Source organism: Podarcis filfolensis, assembly GCF_964270895.1.
Source record: "Podarcis filfolensis genome assembly, chromosome: 11".
NCBI classification, from domain to species: Eukaryota; Metazoa; Chordata; class Lepidosauria; order Squamata; family Lacertidae; genus Podarcis; species Podarcis filfolensis.
In genome coordinates this window covers 31,313,587-31,339,442 of record NC_139613.1, presented here as the reverse complement: position 1 = coordinate 31,339,442, position 25,856 = coordinate 31,313,587, and the positions used below count along the sequence as shown (strand labels likewise).

Sequence of the window (25,856 nt, the reverse complement as noted above, 5' to 3'; positions counted from 1 at the left end):
AAAGGTAATTGTAGCAAATGCAAAGAGCAGAATCTAAGTAATGATATGATTATTATCCTATTAACATGAAGTACAAACATATATTTAAAATCAATGAGAAGAACTTTTTCTGAGGATAAACTCATATGTAACAGTTTTCCATATGTCTTTCCTTTTAAAAAAAGATTATCTTCTGTTTGATAGCTGTTGTTACTGCATGGAATATCTCTGCATCTCCATCCCAAACCAGAACATTAGCACAACATTTTCAGTGTGGCACTTTTGTTGTCATCTGAGTAGTGCTATTTGCTTCTCATGTTACAGAACTTATCTCTCTATTTGTGTGCCACTGCACACATCTGCACAAATAAGTACCTGGCACGTGTGATTGCTCAAAAGCTAATTTTGGGGAAATAGCTAAACTATTTTTGGGATCTTTACGGGAGATGATTAAGCTTAGACAGACAAAATTGCACTGGCTTCTTGCTGAATTTGGGGCATTTAATACTGAACAATAGTGATGTTCTTACTCTGGAGACCACACTATCACTACATATATATATTTATAATTGAACTATATATATTTATAATTGAAGTATGCAAATATAATATAATTACAAGCTACAAAAGGGTTTTATTTTTTGCAACATCAGATTTCCACTGGCCCCGCTTGCATTCAACAGAAGGCAGCACACCATCACACAGAATTTCAATTACACAAAAGGGTCTATGTAAGAGTCATGTTCCGGTCTGATGCCAGATCCCACAGAGAAGGGTAAGGCTGGAGGCAGGTTGCGTCAAGTTGGCAATTACGGAACCACAGAGAACTCCAAGTGAGAAACCCACCCTGATAAAAGGTTGAGAGCACTCTGGTGCTTTGTAAAGCTCCTGCTATCAGACCAAAGGCACAACCTGCAGGCTCCTTCACAATGCTTTGCCTATTCCTGCAAATGGTGTGTGAAAGGGGTGACAATTTGCAGTGGTACCTTGGTTGTCAAACGGCTTGGCTCCCGAACAAATCGGCTCCCGAATGCCGCAAACCCTGAAGTAAGTATTCGAGTTTGTGAACGTTTTTTGGAAGCCGAACATCAGACACAGCTTCTGAATGAGTACAGGAAGCTCTTGCAGCTAATCGGAAGCTGAGCCTTGGTTTTCAAATGGTTTCGGGAGTCGAACAGACTCCCAGAACGGATTAAGTTTGAGAACCAAGGTACCACTGTACTACATATTGGAGTTTTATAAATGTAGGAAACAAACCAAGGAGATAACATGAAAAACTAGGTTCCTTTTTGCAGACTTATAGAGCAATTCTTGCCATAAAAACTTGAGGGCCCATGTACAGTTAATGCCATGTATGGCATATGGAATCAGAATGGGATGTGTTGTAATGCACCTGCAATAGCCCTGAACTGGTTTTTCATCTGCACACAAGGATATTGGTGGGGTCAGAGGCAGGCGGGAGTCTGCAACATTCCATACATCATGGAACTTTTTATTATTGATACTGATTCCTGCACTTCTAAGTTATGCTCTTAAGCACCAAACTGAGAGCATGGAAGCTTCTATGTAGGCATTCCTTAAAGGTAATAGATTCCTTGATCTGTGAGAGTGCTGGCTCTCCGAGACTATTATGATCCTGTGGCTGGGCTTTTCACACAGTCTTTCACACAATCACGTCATTAAATTCACAACCATGAGACAAGTTTTGAGTAAATAGCACTACTGAGTGGTGTGCATTACAATAGTTCTGTAGGGATCACGACAGTCTACTTTCAGCAACTGAATCAAATATTAGCTCATAAAAAGCAGTGGTCTGAAAAACCCAATCAAACTTCATCACCAGGTGGTGGTTCACAAGAACTAGCATATTAATAATAGGGACTAATTATATCCACGGATTTCACTAATCCACCTATGTCCTCTAAAGCATACGGAATGAGTCTGATCTAAAGTCCATGTAACTCTCACTGCTGAATTCAGTATTCAGGGATTCAGGGCATGTGTCTTGATTCAGTGAGAGGCATTTAAGAACTTTTAGCATGTTCCTATGAAGTTTTGCGGTGGCATATAGAATATAGATTTATGTGGGTTAAAATTACTAATAAATTCAAGGCACCCAGTTCTCAAGACAGGTTATTACTATGTTTACAATTTTGCTGGAAGGAATCTGGAATGCCAACATGTTGATCCTAATTGTAATAATTATTTACTTCCTGGATGACTAGCATGTCAGAATTAGTCTAAAGGCTTGCTCTTAAGGCACTGAATTTAGGTGGTCTATATTATTTTCCCCCATCTGCCACAAAACCTGGGATACTTCATGCATAATCTCTTTTGTTGCTGCAGTACTATTTCTGCAGGAAAACTTTACAGAAATTATTATTCTGTAAGGATCGGTGTGTGTGGGGGGGGGAGGATATCAGGAAACACATTCATTTTGGATATTCATCACTCATGGAGGTATTCATTTACATCCTGCAAGAAGATGTACATATTGACTCAGTTTGCATGTAAAACTAAACCAAACCATGGGCTCTTGGAGAGGAAATTGTGGCTGCTCTGCTTTTCCTGCAGTCTTCCATCCTGCTGCTGTTGTGCTACTGTGAGCTAAGCCATGGTTTGGCATAGCACATTGTCCAAACTTCAGCTTGTGATTTGTCTCCTCCAGACAAACCACAAGCTGTAAACAAATTACACATCTTGTTTACAGCTCATGATTTTTCTGAAGTGAGACAAACCATGAGCCCAGGTTCAAAGAGTATGCTAATCCAAACCATGGCTTAGTTTGCAGTAGCAGGAGGACTGTGGGAGGGAGCAGGTGGCCTCACTTTTCTCTCCAGGAATCCACATGTTCATGCCAAGTCATGTCTTGACTTAGTTTTATGTGCAAATCAGGTTGTTATGAGGATTGGAGAATCAGCAGCAGTAAACAGAGAAGTAAACACAACTTTAACATTAAAAAGTGTTAAAATATGCATTCAAAACTATTTTTCACATCTATCCATTGGAGCAAAGAAGAGATGTGTACAAAGCATAATCAATCAGTCCATTATGCCAAGCACAGGGGAACTTTCATAAAACTACCATCAATAGTATTGGCTGGTGAAATTGGCCGCAATTCTTCCTCCCCTCTCCTCTAAATCATTCGTGGTAGCCAAAACAGCAACAAAAAGAGTAATGTGTTTGGTAGACAAGAGGTTGAAGGAAATGAATCGAGAAGCATTTGCCAGCAGACAGCAATGGCTAAATGTAGTCTCTTCTAGATAGGAGACAGCTGTATTCCTTAAATCTATGACAGACAAGCCTACTTAGGGTTTCTAGCCATGCAGATCTTCTGATTGGAGATGCATGTGACAAATGTTCTAGAAGCAGCTATATTGCAAATTTTGATATCACAGAGAGGCAGAACAGGAAGATGGGCTATAAAAGCACAGTGCCAAACCTGCATTTGTGCAAAGGCAAGACCACCTGTTCTACAACAGCTTATCTTGAGTAGTATGACAACCGCCAACAAAATCTACCAGAAGATCATGTAGCTATTTAAATGTATTTACAGAACAAATACGAGCCCTTTTCAGACATCTGATCCATGGTGGGCAAATGAGTGTAACCAAAAGTTTGGGGAAACAGGGGTCTGAGAGGCAGCCCTTTTCAGTCACATTCAGAGAAAAATGGCTCCTAGTCGTACTGGCTATGTATTACCTCCAGGACCAGAGGCAGTTTGCCTCTAATTATCAGTTGCTGGAGAGCACAAATGCCTGATGGTGGGCTTCCTGTGAGAACAGGAGGCTGGACTAGATGGACCTTTGGTATGATCCAGGTAGGCCTTTGCTCTTTTTCCCCCACAAAGGAAAGTGAGCCCGCATAGACCGCGATCGACCACTATCACCCGGGAATCGACCTGTCGATCGCAGTCGACCGGTTGGACATCCCTGATGTATACTGTTCATTTTTAATGTTGTAACTGATGTTGTGTTTGCTGTTTTTTCATATTTATAATATTCAGTGTAACTATGCATGTTCCTTGGAGATGCACATTGAACCAGTCTGCATACAACTGCACATGCACAGATTGTTCCATGCAAACGTGAACCTTAGTCTTTAGTCTTTGCCAACTGGCCACCTGGGGAAACCTAGCATTACTGCACAATACTACATGGCAGGTTGCTGTAGACAAATGGCTTGCCAGGCAGAGGGAGCTACCATGCAGTGTTAATTTAATGTAAGTATGGCTTTAGATTTGTTCATGTGTAACCTCCGGGGTCAATGCCAGTATCATCTATACAAAATATTTGCAGGGCGGAAAGTCAAAGGAAGTGGGAAAGGCCTTTGTCTGTTTTCAGATGCTGCCTCTAGGCAGCACTCCTTGGAGAATATGCTTAATTTAATAGTTTGCTGTCATGTTTTCTTGACTGATTCTTTACTGAATAAAAGACAATAACTGTTGTCTAAATGTCCCTTATGTACACAGTTGGGATCAATACAAGAGCAAGAGCAAGAATTAAATCGATATGAGAATAATGAACCAAACTAACTCTGATTAAATCAACGAACATAGGCGCATCAGACCCCCTCTTAGGTACCTGTCTTGCTTGACTGATTCAAGTTAACAAATCTCTGCATAGCTGAAACCCTGAGGCTTTGCGAGTTGTTTACTCTTTATCTAGCAAAGATGGTTCTGTTAATGGGGAAGAAAATGTATAGGTAACGTGGTTTTTTTCCTTCCAACATTCTTCAAGAATGACATTCTACCTAGTATTTAAAACACAAATCTAAACTTTTATAGATCTCAGCAAGGCATTCAAAATGCAACAACTCAGGGATAAAGCTAAGTTTTCAGCCTCGTTCTTGTGACAGGGGCCAACTTCAAATTGGCAGATCAAGCCTTGCCTAGTAAAGTACTATGGGAAATGAAAAACCTCTATGAGCTTTTTCTTGAAAACAAAATTCTTTGTGCTGCTGAGCCATGTAAACTTTCCTGTAAAAACATTATGATAACCCATGGGGTCCAGGTGCAGAATCCTCTCATCTCCTGGTGCAACGTGATTGTCTTTTCTGTGCTTCCTTTCATTATTTGAGCCATCACAGAACAAAAATCTCACCCTCCAAACTGTGATTGCTATTCTGAGATTAGGGTGCTCTGACAATCCATCTCTCCACAGACTAAGCACAAACCAAATCTTCAGGTTATTGAGGAACTGAAAGGCTGCCAGGAATTAAATATTTCTCACTGCATTTAGAGAGATAAAATAGGTAAAAAGCTATTTACTTTGTAGGAATACGCAACTTTCTAAGGAAGGCAGAACTCTTCATCAGGTAAGTTAGAAGAATACTTAGGTCTTTGCTAGGTAAAGAGAAAAGCTATTCTGAGGCAAACATTTTCACTACCAACAGGTGGTGGACCAGCAAAAAAACCACCAACTACCCCAACTCTCAACACTTTGTGCGCTCCCTATTCCCTGAGACTAGTACAGCAGCAACAGTTGGTTTGTTATGAACTGCTTGTGTACAGTTACCTGGAAATTCCCAGATTTTACATTTCCTGGTGTTTGTGTTTCTTTGGCCACATTAAGTCCTCAATCTTCCTGTCTTTGCTCTTTGCTAACGTTGTTCCTGATGATGCACAAACAGCTGAGTCAGAAATTCTAGCTTTTCCAATATGGAGATATGCCAAAGCTTGTGAAGACCCAGCAGGAAGACCCAGTCCAGGGATTCAGAATGTCTTGCCTAATCGGTTGTTTTGCCTTGGCTGAAAGGCAGGCTTGCTTGTGCTATGGCTTTGGGACAACACGAATTACTGGCCATACAATTTAATGTCAATTGCTTATTCATCTCACAATGGTGGGAACAAAATCCCAGGGAAACCAAAATGGTCTGAGGAGGATAATTTACTGCTGTATTTTTGCTGGAACAAAACTTCTTCCTTTTAAGATGCTTTCACGTTAGAACACTATTTTCAATGTCTGGAACAATTTAAACCAAGTTCCACTCTGCAATTCAACATTTCCAAAGGAATAAGCCAAATAAGCAGACAATAGGTTTTCTTAAAAAAAAAAAATTTTTTTTTAAATGTGTAAATGCAAATCCAAAACCTTTATGCTAACACTCTCTGGAAATCAAATATGCTGATTAAACTGTGCGCCTCATGGATTGAGGCACTTTTGCAAATGATTTTGCAGCTGAAGGAGATGAAAATGTTTTAACTAATCTGATGATATGAAATATCATTATGAATATTATGAACCTTCACTATGTTTGTGAAAGTCATACAAAGATCCTAGTGCCTTTGCTGAGACAGAAGAAAAATAAATGTAGAATTTAACCAACAATTACAAATGAATAGTTAACATATGGTGGTCAACCACATATAGCATAAAGTGGTCAACGCATAGGCAAATATTTGGATTCTACAAATCTGTTAAAGAATACCAATTACCTTAATCTAATATGGGTACTTCATATTTTCCAACTTACAGAAACTTGGGGGTGCTGTTAAGTCAAGGAAATGGCCACTACAGTTCAAATCCGATTCTCCCTCCAGCTGCTTAAATTTTTTTAGACAAATAACCATTCCAGTTATGAATGTCCGGTATCAAACATTCTGGCTCACCTTGGTTGCAACTGCCAGAATCCTTGCACCTGTCATCACTGGAAGCTCATGAACAATTACCCGCTCCCCTCCCTATGTCTGAAACTAGATTACCCGCTCCCCTCCCTATGTCTGAAACTAGAAAGGATAGCAAGGGCTTTTCAGTTTGCCCCAACACCATGGAATTTGCTCCAGCAGCCAAAGGGACCTTAACCTTCTTCCCAACTTTGAAACGGTGGAGAAGGCAGAGACAATTTGCACCCAACTCTGCAGCTGCAAGACTGAGAAGATGGCTGAGGTTCATCACACCCTCCCAAGGGCAACAGCAAACTAGCTATGGGAAAGAAAGTTGCAAGATCCTGATCTAGCTCAAGACCTAGAACGTTTTGCATGAATAGCCTGCGCTCTGTCCCGCAGCCACACACCCCTCTCCGCCCGGCATTTTCCTTTCACTTCATTGTATGAAAGCATCATGGGAAGGAGTTAATTCATAAACAAATAAATACTGATTGAACTCAATGCACAATTATACCAAGCACCAAACTGCGTATTATTTAGCTGTCTGTGTAGACTTCTGTTGCTATGCCGCACATAGAAGCAGTTTAATTTCCCTCGGGGAATTAAGAAAGGATAAAGACATTCAGACATTTCTGGTCTGTAAAACTCAAAGTGGGAGGACAGCTCAGAAGTCCAAACCACAGAGCAAAAAGCACCCCATAAAATAGAAATCAGACAAAATACTCTACAGACAAAAAAACTCTAATTATAAATAACTAAAGAAAGGATTGTGAATATATAAGACAATGTTCAATGGCATTTGCCTGCCTGCTCAGGGGAAAGCACATTATTCACATTAGTCATTTTATTTCATGTTATTTTTTCACTGAAAACTTTTAATAATTGTGGGTAGGTGGGTGTGGGTGTAACGACTATAGTGAGAAAATCAGCAAGAATGCAGACATTCAAACTGTATGGAGAGTTTGATCCTTGTGATATATTAATAGAATCCACACAATGCTTAATACATGAAGCTAATGAATAGGTTTCAAAAAGTATTATTACACAGAAACATCTTGTATCATAGAGTTAAATATGCATGTTCATGCATAGACTAATATAAGCCTACATATAGCTTCCTATTGGGTGTATTCAGATGCAATGGCAAACCATTGTTTACAGCAATCCAGGAAAGTACTTGATCTCTACCCCTTACATATGGAAGGAGGAGAGGAGGGTGTACACTAGCCCGGGGTTGCTTATGTTCATAATAGCAAACAATGTTTTGCTTTTATATCTGAATGCAGTCACAGAGTTTTCACTGGCTATGCCTCATGGTCATACACACTGTGCGGATTGTTATTTATTTATCTATCACACAAATCAGATCCTGCACCTGTGTACAGTTTCAGTGCATTCCTATTTACCATTTTCTGATGCTTATCATTTTATATATATAAAAAGAAAAAGAATGTATTTTGTACTCGGAAATAGTGGCTGCAATTTAATACATTAGTGATTTTGTCTGTTACCAAATAAATTTGTGTGTTTCTATTTTGGGGGGTGCTTTCTTTGTTCGCTGTACATTTTGGGTGAGGACACCACAGTGGCAGCATAAGCATGCAGCAGAGATTTGCATATTATAATACAATCTGAAAAAATGGAGAGAGCTTTTATGTCATATCTCTCTGGAAGAATAAAAAGCTTTACTCTTAGATAGTAAATTTATGCTAATGACACCACGGCTCATCTAAAATGAGAGGGAGGAATGAAACACTAAAGTGTCAAAAGCTAGCTGATGGTGACCCTGCAGGCACATGCCGCCGATCAACTAATTACTATGATTCTGAAGGATGCCCTAGGAAACAGCAAGTGGTTGACTGCTGGGACAGACAGGCTGAATCTTTAAGCAGCTGAAATTTGCTGAATGAGAATTTGTCATTGTCTCTTTTGAACGAGGTGGGGCGTGTTTATTGCCTGTTACCTCAAGAAGCTCTCGCATTTATTTTATGGTTATGAAAAAGAAGCCACCGATTATGTATTCATTCTCTAATTATGAAAATCACTCACAGTCTGAATTCCAGTTGTTTGGCAATCAATTGATCATTCCTCCAAAACAAACAAACAACATACAATTGGGTATCCGGTCCAAAGGAAAGCATTTATCTCATACAGAATGGTAGTTATTATATACAGCCTGTAAATATAAACCTATCCGAAATTTTCAATCTATGCCTCACCTTCAAGACAGACTAGGTTAGTAGGTATTTAGGACAAGGCCTTTCCTGTAAGGAGTGCCCCAATTGTGGAATTTCCTCCCCAAGGCAGATAGGTTGGCCAACATCCTAGCCTAGCCTTAGGCAGGCCATAAAAGCGGTTTAGTTTTACTTGGCTTTCAATGGGCTTTAAATTCTGCTGTATGGCTTTGTATTTTGATTTGTATAGTTGTTTTAATGATTGTATATAACCCTTGTGAGCACAAAGGCAATCCATAACTATGTTAAAGAAAAGAAAAAGAATTCAGGGACAAGTATGCTTAAGACCATTGATTAAAATGTATAGGATTGGCCTGGGAAGACCCAAGCTCCTTTGAAGGTGAGTATGAATGGCTAGAAATATATATATACACTTTTGATTCCAAAACTAATCTTAACATACAAATCCAGTCTCCCAGGATAGTTGTTGCTGTTTGCATCCAACAGTCTCGGGAGACACTGGAAGACTTTACCTTTGGAGATAAAGTCAAACGGTTGGAAAGTTACAACTGTGGCTGCAAAGCTTGATACAGGAGAGACATGCTTTACTGCAGGTGGGGCAGATGAGGGCATCCAGGTTTGCTGCTACAGGTTATTCTCTCTTCGCTTCTCCCAGTGATCATTCCTTCTCTGGTCACTACTGTGGATGCATGATCTGTCTGTCTCCAAGCACTGCCATCGTCTGGAAGGGATTCCCATATGGTGTCTTGCATGGACACAATCATCTTGTAGAGCTTAGGTAGGAATGCTGTCTTGCTGAGCAGGTTGAGAGGCTGCAGCTCTGCCTTGCTCCTACCTGAAAACCCATAGAGCTGCCGCCAGTCAGTGTAGGCAGTACTAAGCTAGATGGGCATATAGTTGTGTTGATGGAGAACTGACCTTCAGGGCTATGCATTCCCACCCCGGTTCCTGTTGCCCAAGGTCTTGCACAGAGTCTGACTGCTGAGGGAGGAAGTAGTTCTGAGGACACCCTAGTGGCCATGCAGGTTTTGGTTCCTGGAGCTCCTCCATCTCTCCAGGGCATCCCTTCTGTGTCTGGCTCATCGGAAGGATCTTCTTCTTCAGGTACTGTTTGTTCACCCAGGCCCAGAACTATTCCATCTGATAGCCTGGTGGCTGAGTGGCTCTGGCTGAAGCAGCTTGAGGTGTCAGACAATGTCTAGCTATGCTCCTGGTCTCCAGGAAGAGTTCCACAAATATGTTTGTATGGCTCCACATGGAGGGCGTTTATTGACTAGTGCAGGAATAGTGGGAGGGACCCCACTTTTAGGGAAATGGTGGACATCCTGTGGTTCCTCCAGGCAGTACCCACCTTGTCTGTCAGAAGCTGGTCATATCCAGTGCAGGGGTGGGTGCTGTGTTCTGGAAGTTAGTCAAGGGCCTCCTAAGGGAAGTCCACATTGTCCTCCTGTTTTTCACTGTCCTGTACACCTTACTTGTTTAACTGTTCTTTGCCTCTGGCAGTGTGGCTCTGTCATTAGTAGCTCCTAGGTTTTTTGGACCTGGAGTGGTCGGATGTGGTATGTGAGGTCGAGGGGTCATCTCTGCTCTTCCAGACATTCTGGGGAGAGAGGGATGCCCTCTCCCACCATGAGAATCATCCATTTGGACCCTGCTTGACACTTCCAAATCACTTCCTACCCAAAGTCATATTGGGCAGTGATTTACAACAGCCTATAATTTGCAAGTTATTTAACTTTGTGGGCTAACAGGGCAGAAATCATTCTTATAGACTGGTTTTATTTTATTTTCAGAGTAGTGAAATTTGGAGCACTCTCTCTCTCTCATACAAATTCTAGCAGCGTAATTGGTTCTATTTTATCCCCCTTTTAAGCTACAGAAACAAAAAGCAAGGGAACGCGTATGTGAGACTGGATTGTTTTACAGCTCTATTCATTTTAATTGCCTAATTTCTCCCCCATCAGCTTTCTTTCAAGAAAGATTTGCTCCTCAGTCAAATATGGCATGTGCTAGAACCTAATACAAAGAGGTTTTTCACAGCCAATAATAATACATTTTGGAAAATGAGTTCCAACGTGCTAATAAACCTTTAAGTACAGAAGTGGCAGCAGTGTCTCTAATAACATATGATGTAAAGATCAATTTGAATATCAAAGAACATATTGAAATACTTTCAAAATTGCTACCATTCAGTCGGTATAAATGGGAAGGGGCCAAAATCTAATAATGATTCTCCCCCCACTTCAGCACTTTCTACCCTTTAGTACAAGTAAAAACACACACAAATTATTTGAAATTAACAGGCTTTACAGGGAGACGAGAGCCAAAAACTGAACATTAATTCACCATTATACAACACATGGGTCATTGTTTGTGCATTGAAACAATCTGTTCAAAAAATGACATCAGCAGACTTCAGTAAATAGCTGCACTTATAAACCTTTTTATCTTATACATAAGGCATGAAAGAACAAGGTAGGAACATTTGTGAGGTCACCAGCTGCTAAGGAGGAAATGTAACAAGCCCATAGCAACTCCCAGTCTCTTGTGCTGGAGGCAAAAGCATCCCAAGTCACTCCTGGTCTTTTTCTGTTCCACCCACTAAACCAGCACAAAAGAGAGATGTCCAAGAATCACCCTGGACTTTGTGTACCATAGATGATTTGAGTGATTTCTGTGCTGGCACAGCATCCAGTCAAGGATCATGGTTAGTGTGTGGTAGGCATCTCATGCAGATGACCTTAGCAAACTTGGATAGATTTCTAAATTCTCCTGTTACACATTAAAAAAAAAAGCAGTTTCATTTTCGGCACGCTGCCATACATCCTGAAGCAGCAATGCTGTTTACAGCTAGATGTGCTGAAAAGTTATTAGGAGATGCTGTTCATTACAGAACAGTGTTTCTTCCCGTTACATTTTTTTCCTGCCAATGCTCTGATGAATCAACATGGTGTAAGCACATGTTTAGCTCACTGGCTGATGGCATGTCTTTCTGGCTTCAAAACACAGGGTGAGATCCAATGCTGCCATCCTCCTTGCAGAACAGTGTCAGATCCAGTTGAGGCATCGTAAGAGGAGACAAGGCACATCCCTCAGATTCTTCCTGTGACACCTTCCATGCTGTTCCAGAGGGTCCCCCGGCCCTCTGGAGGGTCCCTCTGGTTGAGGCTGATGGGAGTTTGCAGCCCAACAACATCTTGATGGCCATAGGTGCCCCACCCATGGCTTACATAGAAGGGATACTGGAGGTGGAGAAGTCTGGAGGGGACAAGATGGGAAGGTGGGGAAGGCAAGTGGAACTGGTAGGGAGGAGTAAATTGGGCTATCTCTTTCCCATGGCTGGCCTAAGACTTTTTGATGCTGGAGGTGGAAAGTAAATGGCACCTTCTCCCTACACTCCCCAGTTAAGGAGAACAGTACCCAAGACATAATATCTCACAACTGCCCCCTCCTGGCAGTAAAAATAGAACAACAAATTGCTGCTTTCATGACATCCAAAATCAGATGCTTGAGGAAGCCTCCTAGCTCTGCCAATACCCCCTTCATAGTGAGTCTGGCTACTTAGGTTTTCCAATGAAATACCAGAATGGCATGGTGATTCTGTAGGAGTCAGAAGCCACTGATTCCTATTTGAGAGCTAAGCAAGATATAACATAGAAAATTATGTGATCAGAATCTCCTGTGTTGTCGTTTTTCTTTTCTTAGCTAGCAGCCCTTCAGATGTTTTCTTTTCAATTAGATGTGAAATGAGCAAGGCTGCCTAGGTTAGCCAAAATGTTTCCATTTGGTTTTAAAAAAGAGAAGAGAATCCTAAAACTGGGAATGAATGCTGTGAATCCAGCACACCATCTACTTCCTTTTAACTGAGATAAATTCATCTCAACGTTTAGATTGCCCAGAGGATGTTGGGGATCCACAGTAATTCTGGTTCTGCAAATTGGGTGCAAAACAAATGGGGTTTCATGGGATTCTGAACTCACCAGTGATATGAGCCAAGCTTATCAATGCAATGCAGCAGGTTGGGAGCATATATGGCATCTAATAAAACGGGGGATGGAGAGTGGAAGACTCAAGCAGGCAGCTGCCCCCTGTCTAAATCTGATAGCTGACTGCAGCTGCGCTTATTGGATGATTCTCACATTTCTAGTGTGTACATGAGATGCTTTACATTTCCCCTTAAAACAAAATGTTTGCAAACCATTTCCCAGCAGTTGGATAGGCTATGGCTCCAACTGTGTAACAGGTCTGCTGTTGTATAATGTGTGGAACCGTCATTAAAAGATTGGTAGCGCTGCCAGCTATCTGTAGTTTACGGGCTGGTGGCATTAAAGGGGCTTTCTTGTGATGGCCCCCCAGATTGTGGAATTCACTCTTCTGAGGTGTGTCTTTTTGATGATTGTTCAAGATGCATCTCTTTAACCAGGCCTTTGGTTGAGGATATACCTTCCCTTCTCCGGCATTGCTGTGCACTGGTCTCTGCTTGTTTTGCTATTCTGATACCTGCTTTTGAGAATTTAATTTCCAATTTTGAAACAGATTGTACTTATTTTAATGGCAATATTTTTTAACCTGCCCTGGAAGCATAACTACAAAAAATAAAAAATAAAATAACCAACATAGTATGGGTAGACTTCTTACACAATTTTTAAATAGCCAGCCTTGGTTTTCAGGGCCCTGGATAATACCTAGTTTATATTCACAAAAGCATATATCAATACATAACTATAAATGCTAAGGTGCAATTATTTGTTCTTGACACATCAAAAATATGTGTACAACAGGTGTTAAGTGTAACAACACTGACCGTATTACTTTACTTTTATATCAATCTACACACACACACACACACACTGCTCTGTAGCCCAGGAATCCAGACCTGGGCCTGAGGTTCTCAACTCCTGTACAAGCTCATCACAAAATAAGCTCAGTTTTCTTCCAAAAAGAATACCTATCAAACAGGAATGCTTTATGAATGACCTCTTACCCAAAATGGGCAATGTATTCAAAACATAGGCCTTAACATTTTATCTGGTGCCTTCTGTCTATGTCAGAAAGGCGGGAGGGGATTAAAACATGCTTAATGCATGCCATCAGTTCTACAACATTGTAAACAAAATGGAGGAGGGGGCAGAGAGGGAGATATTACTTTAAAAGCCCAGTGGGAAATACCCACTGCCAGAAATATGTTAGCCATATAATAGTTTTATGCTGCTGTATCGTTATTATGCCGCACTTTTCTTTCACCACTAAGGGTGCTGTGTTTCATTTTCAGTAAAGATTTATTGATTCCCAATTGTTTGTGAAGGGAAAATGTGACATTTATGGTTTTACGCTTTACTGAGATACTACATTCTATGCAGAGGATGTCATTAAAATGCACTGTATTGTTTGATTCTGTCATGGCAACTGCAGTATTTTCCACATGGAGATTCCTAAAAGCACTTACTAAATCCTGTGTCATTTCTGCCACAATGAAGATGGTCATAAAAACTAAAGAAACTGTCCTTACCGTGGAATTTTAAGAACTTTTCATTTTTTGTAATTAAAGTAGCATATTAATCTCATAGAGTGGCGATTTAATGCAAAGTAATGCTATAAATTCTAAGGTGTGTCCTTTTAAAGATTTATCCTGTTGAAACACAAACATATTGCTTACGCTTGAAATACATATTTAGCAGCTAGCATTTCTGCAGAGAGGGTAAAAAAAAAACTAGATAAGAAAATCCAGCGATATAAACTCATGCAGAATATTTTACAGTTCATAGCAGATAAATATTAAATGTTTTATTATTTTAATTCTACTTTTCATAGATTTGCAAGTTTTATATTTTGGACATTCATTGACAAGCTTCCTTTTCAAGCCTGAACACATACGTTGAAAGAAACTTAAGCTAACATGACTTCTAGTAGTAGGTAATTGTGACAGCTCTGCCGTGGAAGTGGTGGGGCTGACAAAAAGGACATGAAGTGGATGATGGCATCCCTGACCACTGGCCATGCTGGCTGGGGCTGATGGGAGTTGGAGAGGCACAGGTTCCTCCTCTTTGCTCCATACTTCAAATCACTGACACCATTCTGAATCAAAGCAGGCAATGATGAACTGGCAAGAGAAAATGCAAACCATCTGATGCTACAGTGGTCCAGGGAAGGGTTTTTCAAAAGCAGTGATGTCTGAGTAGAGTAGAGAAAGGTGTAAGGGTAGAGAAAGGTGGTTTCAGCTGCAGGAGGTTATTCCAGATATAGGGAACAACATACACAAGGCCATAAAATGAGCCAATGATTGTCCTGAGCTACTCAGTGAACTTGCTTTTCCATCATGGCCTTCTCTTAACCACACCATTTGTTTTCAAGAACGATTATTCCAAAATTATTGCATCAAGTCAATCTGCTTTAGTGGTCAGTGTAAATGATAGCATGATTGGCTTTTACAAGTTAAAGCAGCATATCTACAATTGTTTTTACACTTAGTGCATGGAATAAATGTACAAACCACACATTTCCTAATGCCATGTAAATTAATGTATTTTGAAAATCTGCAGTAAAGGATCTATGACATTTTCAGTAGCAATTTTTAAACTGGTTATTTGCCTTGCTCTCTATATCCCTTGAAATCCTTCTTTCTGAGCTAAATATAGAAAAATACAGAAGCACAGGATGGATCACTTTTGCTAGCTTCTTTCATTTTTATCTTGCATCTTTCCCAAGCTATCATATTAGCCACACTCGAAGGGTTTAGTCAAAACGTATCAGACTATTCTCCTACTCTGACCCATTCATTTGTATCTTGGTATAAACATTTTAAAGAGATACTGGGCTCTTCCATTTCATTGCTTTAGACTAGCAAGCTATATTTCCCCAGGCTGACCGTTGTATCATAATTGGTATGAGAGAGACAATATGTGTGTGTGTTTGTGTAATGGATGACCTTGCTATGACTTAAGGAAATAATAAGATCCCCCAAGGAAAATGTACAAAAGCCTGCTGATAATACCACAGCAAATAAAAATTCTGAAGGACAAATATACCTCTTGTTGGAGCATTAACATTAACAGTATTTTCTCCTTAGTCTGTTATTTGATCTGTACCATGCTAAGGGTGCTGGATTTGCACTGAATCTACTTTTTCCCCAAAGAATAAACATTCAAAACAATGAACCTCAGTGTGTTACTTTTACCATCCCTCTACGTGTCTAGAAAATCTTAACCTCTATCACTAATGCACATTTTTGTTTGCAATAGCATGGATTTATATCTACACTATTAGAATCTGTTCTTTAACACCCTGCACTTGCCTGTGTTTTGGGGGTTTGTGGGGGGCAAGCTTCTCCTGCTTCCCTCCTTAACACTGCTGTCAATAAAAAAAATGACATGTTTAATAAAGAAGTTACCTTCTTGGTCTCCCTCCTACCACCTGCCTTGCCCCACCCTCCGGCCCTAGGAGTCCTCATAAGGGAGCTGTTCCTGGAGGAAGAACTGTGAGGGGAGAGTCTCCATCGCGAGAGCCTCCTTCCACCTACCTTGCTCTACCCTCTGCTTCTCAATGTGTATTGTATTATGTACTGTGGCTTGCCATTGTTTTATTGATTATAGTTTAGATATTATTGTAACTGCTGAGTGGATTTCTGTTTAACTTTTATATGTTGATATTATTATTTTATACTATTCGAATGATTGTTGAATGTTACTTTTTTGATGGAGGTTGCCTATTTTAAAGTTACGTTTTATTATCACATTTTTGTATTGCACTAGATTATAAGATGTACATTTTTTGTTTCTTCAGCTTGTAAACAGCCTTGAGTATTGTAAGATAGAAAGGCGGTATACAAATTAAAAATGAAAATGATGATGATGAAGGGAGAGAGCCATGGCTCAGGGGCAGAGCATATGCCTTGTTTACAGAAGGTCCCAGGTTCAATCCCTGGCATCTCAAGGTAGGACTGGGAGGCTAAAATTCTGGAGAGCCACTACCAGACAATATAGGCAATACTGAACTAGATGGAGCTAGGTGAGTCAGGCCAATGGTCCAAACCAATATAAGGCAGATTCCTATGTTCCTAAGTACAGGGGGCTGGTACTCTAAGCCAGTTGCAGCTTTCCTTTTAAGTGACATTTTGTTGCACCTTCACCCAGATTTTCTCTAACTGGACAATTTATCTGAGTAGAGTGTAGGGGCCACTTCTGATTCCTACCTTCTGTAACTTATCTGGCTTTACATTTTGGTAGACTTGTCTCAGTCTCCACACTTTCTCCTGTACTCCCCCACCCTCTCATAATTCTGGTTTGCAGTTTACAGAAATCTGGGCAGTCCTTCACAAAGGTCCTAGAAATGATATACAGTTATAGATGTGGCGGGGGGGGGGTATGGAGAGCACACACTGAAGCCTTAGCCAGCACGTAGGGGCTTATATTTGATAATTGCAGTGGCTAAGACAGGAAACTAATTCAGACAAACTAGTCCACGGTCTTCACAGTTGAAAGCTGAGATAAGTCATTTAGAACTGAGCACTGGAATGAATGAATATCCTCTCCCACAAAACCTCTCCCTGAAACATGCAGCACTTTATTAACTAGGAATTAAGAGCTGGATCTCGGCATCACTCCCATGTGCCAGGTGTTCTGTATAAGTCATAGCCGCTCCAGTTTTGGCTCCTATTAATTTTGACAACAAAATTGCTTCTATGGAGAGGGTTCTTGATTCAACAGAATTTCTTAAAGAAAAGACTGCAAAATGAAAAGAAAGATAAAATTCTGGAAAGTATCAAAGAGTTGGAGAAGAAGTTAAGATCTAACCCGAAGTCCCAACCGATTCTGAGAGAAATTAAACTTTATCAGGCGCAATATTCCAAGCTGATAAATCAGGAAATAGAATGGAAGATTAAAACAATGAAACAAAAAACTTTTGAATCGGCAAATAAATGTGGGAAACTGCTAGCTTGGCAGTTGAAAAGGAGACAAAGATTAAATACAGTAACAAACTTAGAGGTTGAAGGAAGGAACATTCAGAACCCGGGAGAGATTAGAAAGTGCTTCCAGAGGTATTTTAAAAAGTTATATACTCAAGGGCCACAAGATGAAATAGAGATTACACAATTTTTGGAGAGAAATGGATTAGCAAAGCTGTCAGAAGAAAATAGAACAATTCTAAATGGCAAAATAACACGACAAGAGATTGAACAGGCCATCCTGAGTCTGAAACAGGGCAAATCACCAGGGCCAGATGGACTGACCTCTAACTACTACAAGACATTGAAGGATTATTTGATACAACCTTTGTTGGAGGTCAGTAATGAAATAATGGAGGGGAAGAAGGCGCCTGAATCGTGGAAAGAAGCATTTATCACATTGATTCCAAAGTCAGAAACTGAAAAGACACAACTCAAGAATTACCGTCCCATCTCCCTTTTAAATGTGGATTACAAAATATTTGCAGATGTTTTGGCACGAAGATTTAAGAAAGTTTTAAGTGAGATAATCCATAAAGACCAGGCAGGCTTTCTCCCGGGCAGACATATGTTTACTAACACAAGGAACATCATAGACATTTTGGAACTTTTACAAACAAACATAAACACTAAAGCAGTTTTAATTTTTATAGACGCGGAGAAAGCCTTTGACAACATTTCTTGGAAATTTATGAAGGGGAATTTAAAAGAAATGGGAGTGGGACGGGGGTTTGAGAACGGGATTGAGGCAATATATTCAGAACAAAAGGCTAAACTGATAGTTAACAATGTGGTTACAGAAGAGTTTAAAATTGAAAAAGGTACACGACAAGGCTGCCCGATTTCCCCATTACTGTTTATTTCGGTTCTGGAAGTGCTCCTGAATATGATTAGGGGGGACCGGTTGGTGGAAGGGATTCAGGTCGGAGCGAAACAATATAAGCTTAAAGCGTTTGCAGATGACCTAGTTCTGACATTACAGGAGCCGGAGTCTAGTTTGAAAAGAGTACTACAACTGATTCAAAACTTTGGTCGAGTGGCAGGATTTAAGTTAAATAAGCAAAAAACTAAAGTTTTGGGGAAAAACGTGACAGATACTGAGTTGGAACAGCTTCAGAAAGAGACAGAACTAAATGTGGTTAAAAAAGTTAAATACCTAGGGGTAAACATAACAGCAAAAAATCTGAGTTTATTTAAAGATAATTATGAAAAATGTTGGTCAGAGATTAAGAGAGACTTGGATAGTTGGTCAAGACTAAAACTTTCTTTGTTAGGCCGAATAGCTGCCATCAAGATGAATGTATTGCCAAAAATGTTATTTTTGTTTCAGACATTGCAGATTGTAGACAAGACAGAGTGCTTCCGGAAGTGGCAGAAAGATATTTCTAAATTTGTCTGGCAGGGCAAAAAGCCCAGAATCAAATTTAAAATATTAACAGATGCGAAAGAAAGAGGGGGCTTTGCCCTGCCAGATTTAAAGTTGTATTATGAAGCTGCAGCTTTCTGCTGGTTAAAAGATTGGTTACTTCTTGAAGATACGGATGTCTTGGATTTGGAAGGTTTTAATAATGCGTTTGGATGGCATGCATATTTATGGTATGATAAAGCTAAGATAAATAAGGCCTTCAAGAACCATATTGTCAGAAAATCAGTCTTTAATGTCTGGACAAAATATAAAGACTTACTGGAGAATAAAACTCCGAGGTGGCTGTCACCCCTGGAGGCTAAGGCTCGGAAAAGAGCCAATATGGAGGCCAACTGGCCAAAATATTGGGAGATAATAGAAAAGGATGGTGACAACTGGAAATTGCAGAGTTTAGAAAAGATGAGAGACAAAGTGCGAGACTGGTTACACTATGCTCAGATTAAAGAAGTGTTTAAAAATGACAAAAAGCTAGGATTCCAAGTGGAAAAGTCAAAGTTAGAAACTGAACTGTTAGAACCTAAGACTAAGGTACTTTCAAGAATGTATAACTTGCTGCTGAAATGGAACACACATGACGAAATGGTAAAATCAACAATGATAAAATGGGCGCAGGATATTGGGTATAATATTATGTTTGAAGATTGGGAAAGGTTGTGGACCTCTGGGCTGAACTTCACTGCATGTAATGCGTTGAAGGAAAATGTGATGAAAATGATGTATAGATGGTACATGACCCCTGTTAAACTGGCTAAAATATACCATTCGTCTGATAGCAAATGTTGGAAATGTAAGGAAAATGAAGGAACATTTTTTCACCTCTGGTGGACCTGCCCTAGAGTGAAGGCCTTTTGGGAGAAGATATATAATGAATTAAAAAAGGTGTTTAAATACACCTTCACTAAGAAATCAGAGGCCTTTCTCCTGGGTATTGTCGGCCAGAGTGTGTTAAAAGAGGACAGAACATTCTTTTTGTACGCAACAACAGCAGCAAGAATATTAATTGCCAAGAATTGGAAAACTCAGGAGCTACCCACTGTGGAAGAGTGGCAGATGCAACTGATTGACTATATGCAATTAGCCGAGATGACCGGCAGAATTCGAGACCAGGGAGAAGAAAGGATGGAAGAAGACTGGAGGAAATTTAAGATTTATTTACAAAAATATTGTAATTTGGCTGAGTGCTGAATTGGATGCCAGTGCAGACAATTGTCTACCATTAAATTAGATTTAAGGTTGAATTATATGTCAAACCAAATTAAGATTATTAATTAAGATGAATTAAATGATAATTTGTTTGAAATTAATGTAATAATGATGTAAGTGTATGCGGGAGGTGTGGGGGAGTCCCATGTAACAATTGAGAGATGTTAAATGGACAATGATAAGTGCTTATCTAATATATGCTTTATTTGAAAACTTTAATAAATATATTATAAAAAAAAAAACAAAATTGCTTCTATGGCAAGTAATGTTTATAAATCTGGGGAATCAATCTCAATGTTCCAGAATCGTTGGAAAGAAGAAGGCTGAAGGAATACGAATGCACCTCCGCCCTCTACCAGAATTCAACTGCACAAAGCCCCAAGGAATTGCCAAATGTTCATAAATTCAGCAATGGCAATACATGGCTTAATATTTTGCTTTCAAATGTCCTAGTTGTCATTCCGGCAACCAATGCAGACTGTCAAAAGTAGGGCACGGGAGATATTATTACAGTTAGGGCTTACACTGCTTGATTAATTTTCTGTTATTGGCGAGGGCCGCATATGGGATTAAATTATTCTGGAAAAACTACTTTCTTCCCTTTACTTTTCATCTCTCTCATTCAACAGGCAATAATGAGCTATCCATTTTAACACTCAAGAAATATAAAACCTGACAGCAATTTAATTCACGGCATGGCAGCAAACTGCTACTCTTCAATTTTCAGCAAAGTAATGCAAGGACTTGAGCTATAGGACGCATGCAACATGACGATACAGACATTAGCAGTGCAATCCTATGTATGCCTACTCAGAGGTAAGTCCCACTGAGTTCAATGGGGCTTACTCTCATGTAAGTAGGTACAGGATTGCAACTTTATGAGGCCATTTTATCAGGAGAGTTGGCTTGGTTTCAGTTTCATGATAAAAATGAAACAACTTAAAATTCAAGTCTACCAAAAAAAGTCAAAACCAAGTGAAACTTTTTAAAAAAATTATTTAACATTTGAAATTGTATTTTTTAAAAACATTAATTTATTACTACTGTATTATTGCTACTGCTGTTAAAACATACATAGCCACTCATCAATAAATATTCATTGTGAGGCTACCTTTTTCATTTTCAATGTAAAACTCAAGTCATGAGTTCAACTGCACAATGCTAATTTCATTTTTGCAGTGCAGAACTGAAAAAAGGAAGAAACTGTTCACTGAGTACAACACAAAAACTATGCAAATTTATAGAAAGTGAATCTAATAAGAAATGTTGGCGTTCAGAAAGAAATCTAAGAAATTAAAATCATATGTTAAGCTTAAAGAACTAATGAATTTGAAAAACGTGCATTCAAAAAGCCCTTCCTGTTCAAAATTTTAACTAAAATAAGAATAAGATTTGTGCAACATTAAATAATGCCTTGTACAAGAGATAACTTTGTAACATTTGTCAAGCCACAGGAAGAAACTGAATGGCTAACTTCTGCCTCACACATAGATACAAACTGTTCACCTGGAAAAGGAGTGTTTCCTATAGACCAAACTCTTTATTGGACTGTCATTGTGAATGTTTGAATAGCAGCACAAAAGTAAGGACAATTGTAAATCCGGAAAAAGGAAATGGTCTGTTATCAGAGAACTATTGATTGCTTCCATGTTATGATCTTCTTTTATTCAGTTGTCCAAACAACAATGCCTTGGCTGTACAAAAAAAGAAATAAAGTCCATTCTTTGTTTCATTTATTGCCTGGCTTTCACTTTGCTGATTTTATAGGTCATTGCAGCACTTGGGAGAATCTTATCAAAGCCACATTCCTAGGTGGGTCAGTAGTTAGGGTAAGGATTAGAGATGGCCACTTCAATGACTTCCGCCACAATTAGACAATTAAAAGTATGGTAGCAGCCAAAATATTCTAGCCCAACCTAGGAAAACAGTGCTCCTATCTCAGATCTGTGGCTCAGAATGTAACATAAATAGTGTGTCCCACACATTCCTGAGACTGCTTCAGGAGATGGTATTCAGCACTGTATCATATTTGCTTCCATGATCACCAAACCAACAAATGGGGAAAATTGAAACAAAAACAACAAAAAAAGAGCTGTCAAGGGTCAGTTCTAAAACCTGGGCATACAGTAAGTCAGACCTTAGCCTTTTAACTATATCGTATTGAATCAACTCAGCGACTCTTGTTGATTTGTGGAATCAACTGCACTTTTGATTTCCCAAGGTTTTCCTTTTGGTATTGTTTGTTTGCTTCAAAGAGCTAACTTTGAAACTTATGGATTTCCAATGTTACCTTCTGAAGGTACAAGTGGATACAAGTGTGCCCTAAAATACGTGTAAATTTTATGTAATAATACATTTAAGAGGTGACATGAAATAAAATTATAAAAGTATGCATGGCATGGAGAAAGTGGATACAGGAAAGTTTTTCTGGCTCTCTCATAACACTAGAACTCGTGGACATGAAGCTGAATGTTGGACGATTCAGGACAGATAAAACACAACATCTGACTTATTGACACAACTTTACTCATTTTAAAAATGCATACCCTGCTCTTCAGTGCTATTGCTTCCAAATCATATGACATAAAAAAACAACAGATACAGAAAAAATTCCCAAGCCCACTGAGGGTAAAAACAGTTTAAATTATATTGAAAAGCCCAAGAAAAACCCTAAGAAAATAAAGCCTGAAGTATCCATATCCACCTAGTGCAGTAAAGTCTCTCAGAGTAGGATCTTCCAAAGCCCTTGCAAGTGAAAAGGCCTTCTGCCCTCAACCTGAGAGAATGAGATATAAGAGATACTGAGAAAACAGCCTCTGAAGTTAATCTTAGTGTATGGAAACATTTTAGACCTATGTATCAAATGGCTGTGCTTTGCTACAGAGCATCATCATTCCCTAAGTATCCCTGTACCACAGAAATTTTGATCTGGCAACCTCTAGCAAGAACCAATCTTTTCACAACAAAAATTATTATTTTTGAAAAAAACAAGCACACCTAAGACACTCAGCTAAGACAGTATCCTTTTAAAATGGGACATACATACCCCAGATGTTGGGCAACAGCTCTCATTGTCCCTGACTGCTGGCTGGGGCTGGAGTTCAACAACATCTGGGGGGCTCTAGGTTCCTCACCCCATGTTTTAAAAGACTAGACAACAAGAATAATTTGTATGCTTCAGTCTTTTCACCGTGAGTCTGTGAGATTTATTTCTGCAAAATTTAAACCCTAGTACTTTATTCAAAGCAGTGAAACAGGTACTTGAGGGACTGTGAAAGGTTTCCTAAGATTAAACATGCCTAAATGTTTTTGCTGAAGTAATGGAAAGAAAACTGCTGTTTGGGAAATAACAAAACATTGCTTGTTTAAAATGGCACAGTGTCACCTGTTTTTAAAACTTCTTTTTGTTAGCTGGAGTTCCATTTCAAATATTGGTGACTTTTGCTACCCTGCTTAGGTTCCATGCTTATTCATAAAAGGGTAGCCTACAGTTATAGCCTAAAAGGTATAGGACCACTTCTTAGTTTGTTATGTTTCATGTGACTATAGTTTCAGATGCTTTCCATAAAAACATGGGTAGCCAGAAAAGAGTTAACCCAGCTTTCTGCATAAGTAACAATACAGACCTTATCCTCCCATTTTAATTCATTCACTCAAGTTGGAAGCAGAAAACATGAGGCAATGGAAGTATTCAATAATACAGGTCATCTGCTTAGCAGAATGCCAAATTCAGCAGCAACTAGAAAAAATGCAGTGTCATAACAGCTTGCCAAAAATTAAATGTGGACACTCCTGTGACATTTTTGTCTGGTTTTGTGCTTAGGCGTTCTGGAAACCTTGCTACATTTAGATACCAGGGATCTCTAAATTCTCACATCTATAACTTGACATGATCTGCAGCCATGGCAGAACCCACAGCTACCCACTTTCTTGATTTGCCAAGGGACATTTAACAAAAAAAGAAAGAAAGGGAGATTAGCATCACAGATAGATTAATAGAAGAAATAAGAGTATTTACTGTGAACTGCCTTCACTAACTGAGACAGATTCAAAATATTGATAACACAGGTATTTTAATAACATGATTTGATGTTGCATTATTTTTTTGCCAATACTCCAGCAGGGAGCTTCAAGTGCTTTAGAAGCCACCTGAGTCATACAGCTGATATTTCAACGTCTCCTATGTATTTCACTGTTTGATTGGCATCAGTTGTAATGAATAAACATTTTTCTTTCTTTCAATTAGAAATTGCACTAGCAGATCAAGGAGATTGCCATAGGTTTCCTGTCTCTCCAGACCTTGCCAGATTGTATTTGGGACAATCTGATGATCACAGTAAGTGCAACTCTACTTATACAGTGATATATCTCCACCTTTCATTTAGTAAAACAGTTAGAGAGGCAGATCTAAATATAATCAAGAACTACATCAGTAATGCATTTGCCTCATTTACCCTGTGAAAAGTAGTCTAACACTCATACCCAGCATAGAAAGCATAAGAAAAATGGGGAAAGGGGTTAATAAAATTTAAAACAGTAAGTTTTTTTCTTTTTTAAAATTACCTGGGTTAAATTAAAATTTGAATTTCTTAAAACATGGTGAATCCTAGCCTCTTAAAATTGAATTATATCTATCTAAAGGTGCCTTCCCACTTGCGGAAGGCCTCCTTTGCTCATGGAAAGGCTGGTTCCAACCTAGCAGACTGCATTGCTTCATTCAGTGAAGTGTGAATTTTGGATGGCTGTGTTTTGGCTTGCATGTTATTTCAGAAAGTGCAAATTAGGTAACTTCACCTTTAATGTGAGATTAATTATTTTCCCCCAAATTCTCTAAGTGAGTGACTAGCTAATGGGTATATAATTTATTACCACCACCGCCACAAATTATTATACCGGTTTCTACGTGAATCAAATATTTTATTTCCAGGCCTTTTTGTTTAACAGCTTTCAAACAAAAAATGCTGGGTTCTACTCTTCAAGAAGGGTGACACTCCTTCAAAAGGAATACATTTCCACTGGGATGACAAATATTTCACAGCTAACACAGCATTCATTTTGGACCTCTGGAACTGGCTCAGATGTTGTAGCTCAGTTTCTTTCATGTTAACTCATTCACAGCTCTGTAATTTCACAGCACATTACCTCTAGTCAATTAAGCAGGTGAACAGCCTTATTGTAACCCTTGTGAGCCTAACCCGTGTGAGGAGCAGTAACAATGACAGACTTTCTCCAGAGAGAAATCTACTCAAATTCATATGGGCCTGACCTGTTTGCAAGAGAATAAAACACATGGGCCTGAAGGAAGCATTCTTTTTTTTCATGATAAGATCCAAATTCAGTATTTCAGAGAACTCTAGTCTGAATATTTCTGCACCATTCAGTCTCTGTTGCCGTATATTGTTTTATGGCCCTAATGCTTTACATTAAAGAACCATGAGATACTTATGCCTATGAGATTACTTTATATACATTAGATTGACAGAATCATGTACTTATGAATAGTTT

The 25,856-nt window shown here is 39.2% G+C and overlaps 1 protein-coding gene across 9 annotated transcripts in view; it reads right to left on the bottom strand.

The window, feature by feature from the left end:
• Positions 1-25,856, bottom strand: part of XRCC4 (X-ray repair cross complementing 4) — a 103,352-nt gene that overhangs the window by 9,646 nt on the left and 67,850 nt on the right. The window contains exon 11 of one of the 9 annotated variants that reach the window (XR_014539819.1): positions 23,398-23,501. The exons of the other annotated variants lie outside the window; for them this stretch is intronic. The gene's annotated coding sequence lies outside the window, so the exon portion shown is untranslated. The remainder of the gene's footprint in view (positions 1-23,397; positions 23,502-25,856) is intronic. 9 annotated transcript variants of the gene reach the window in all.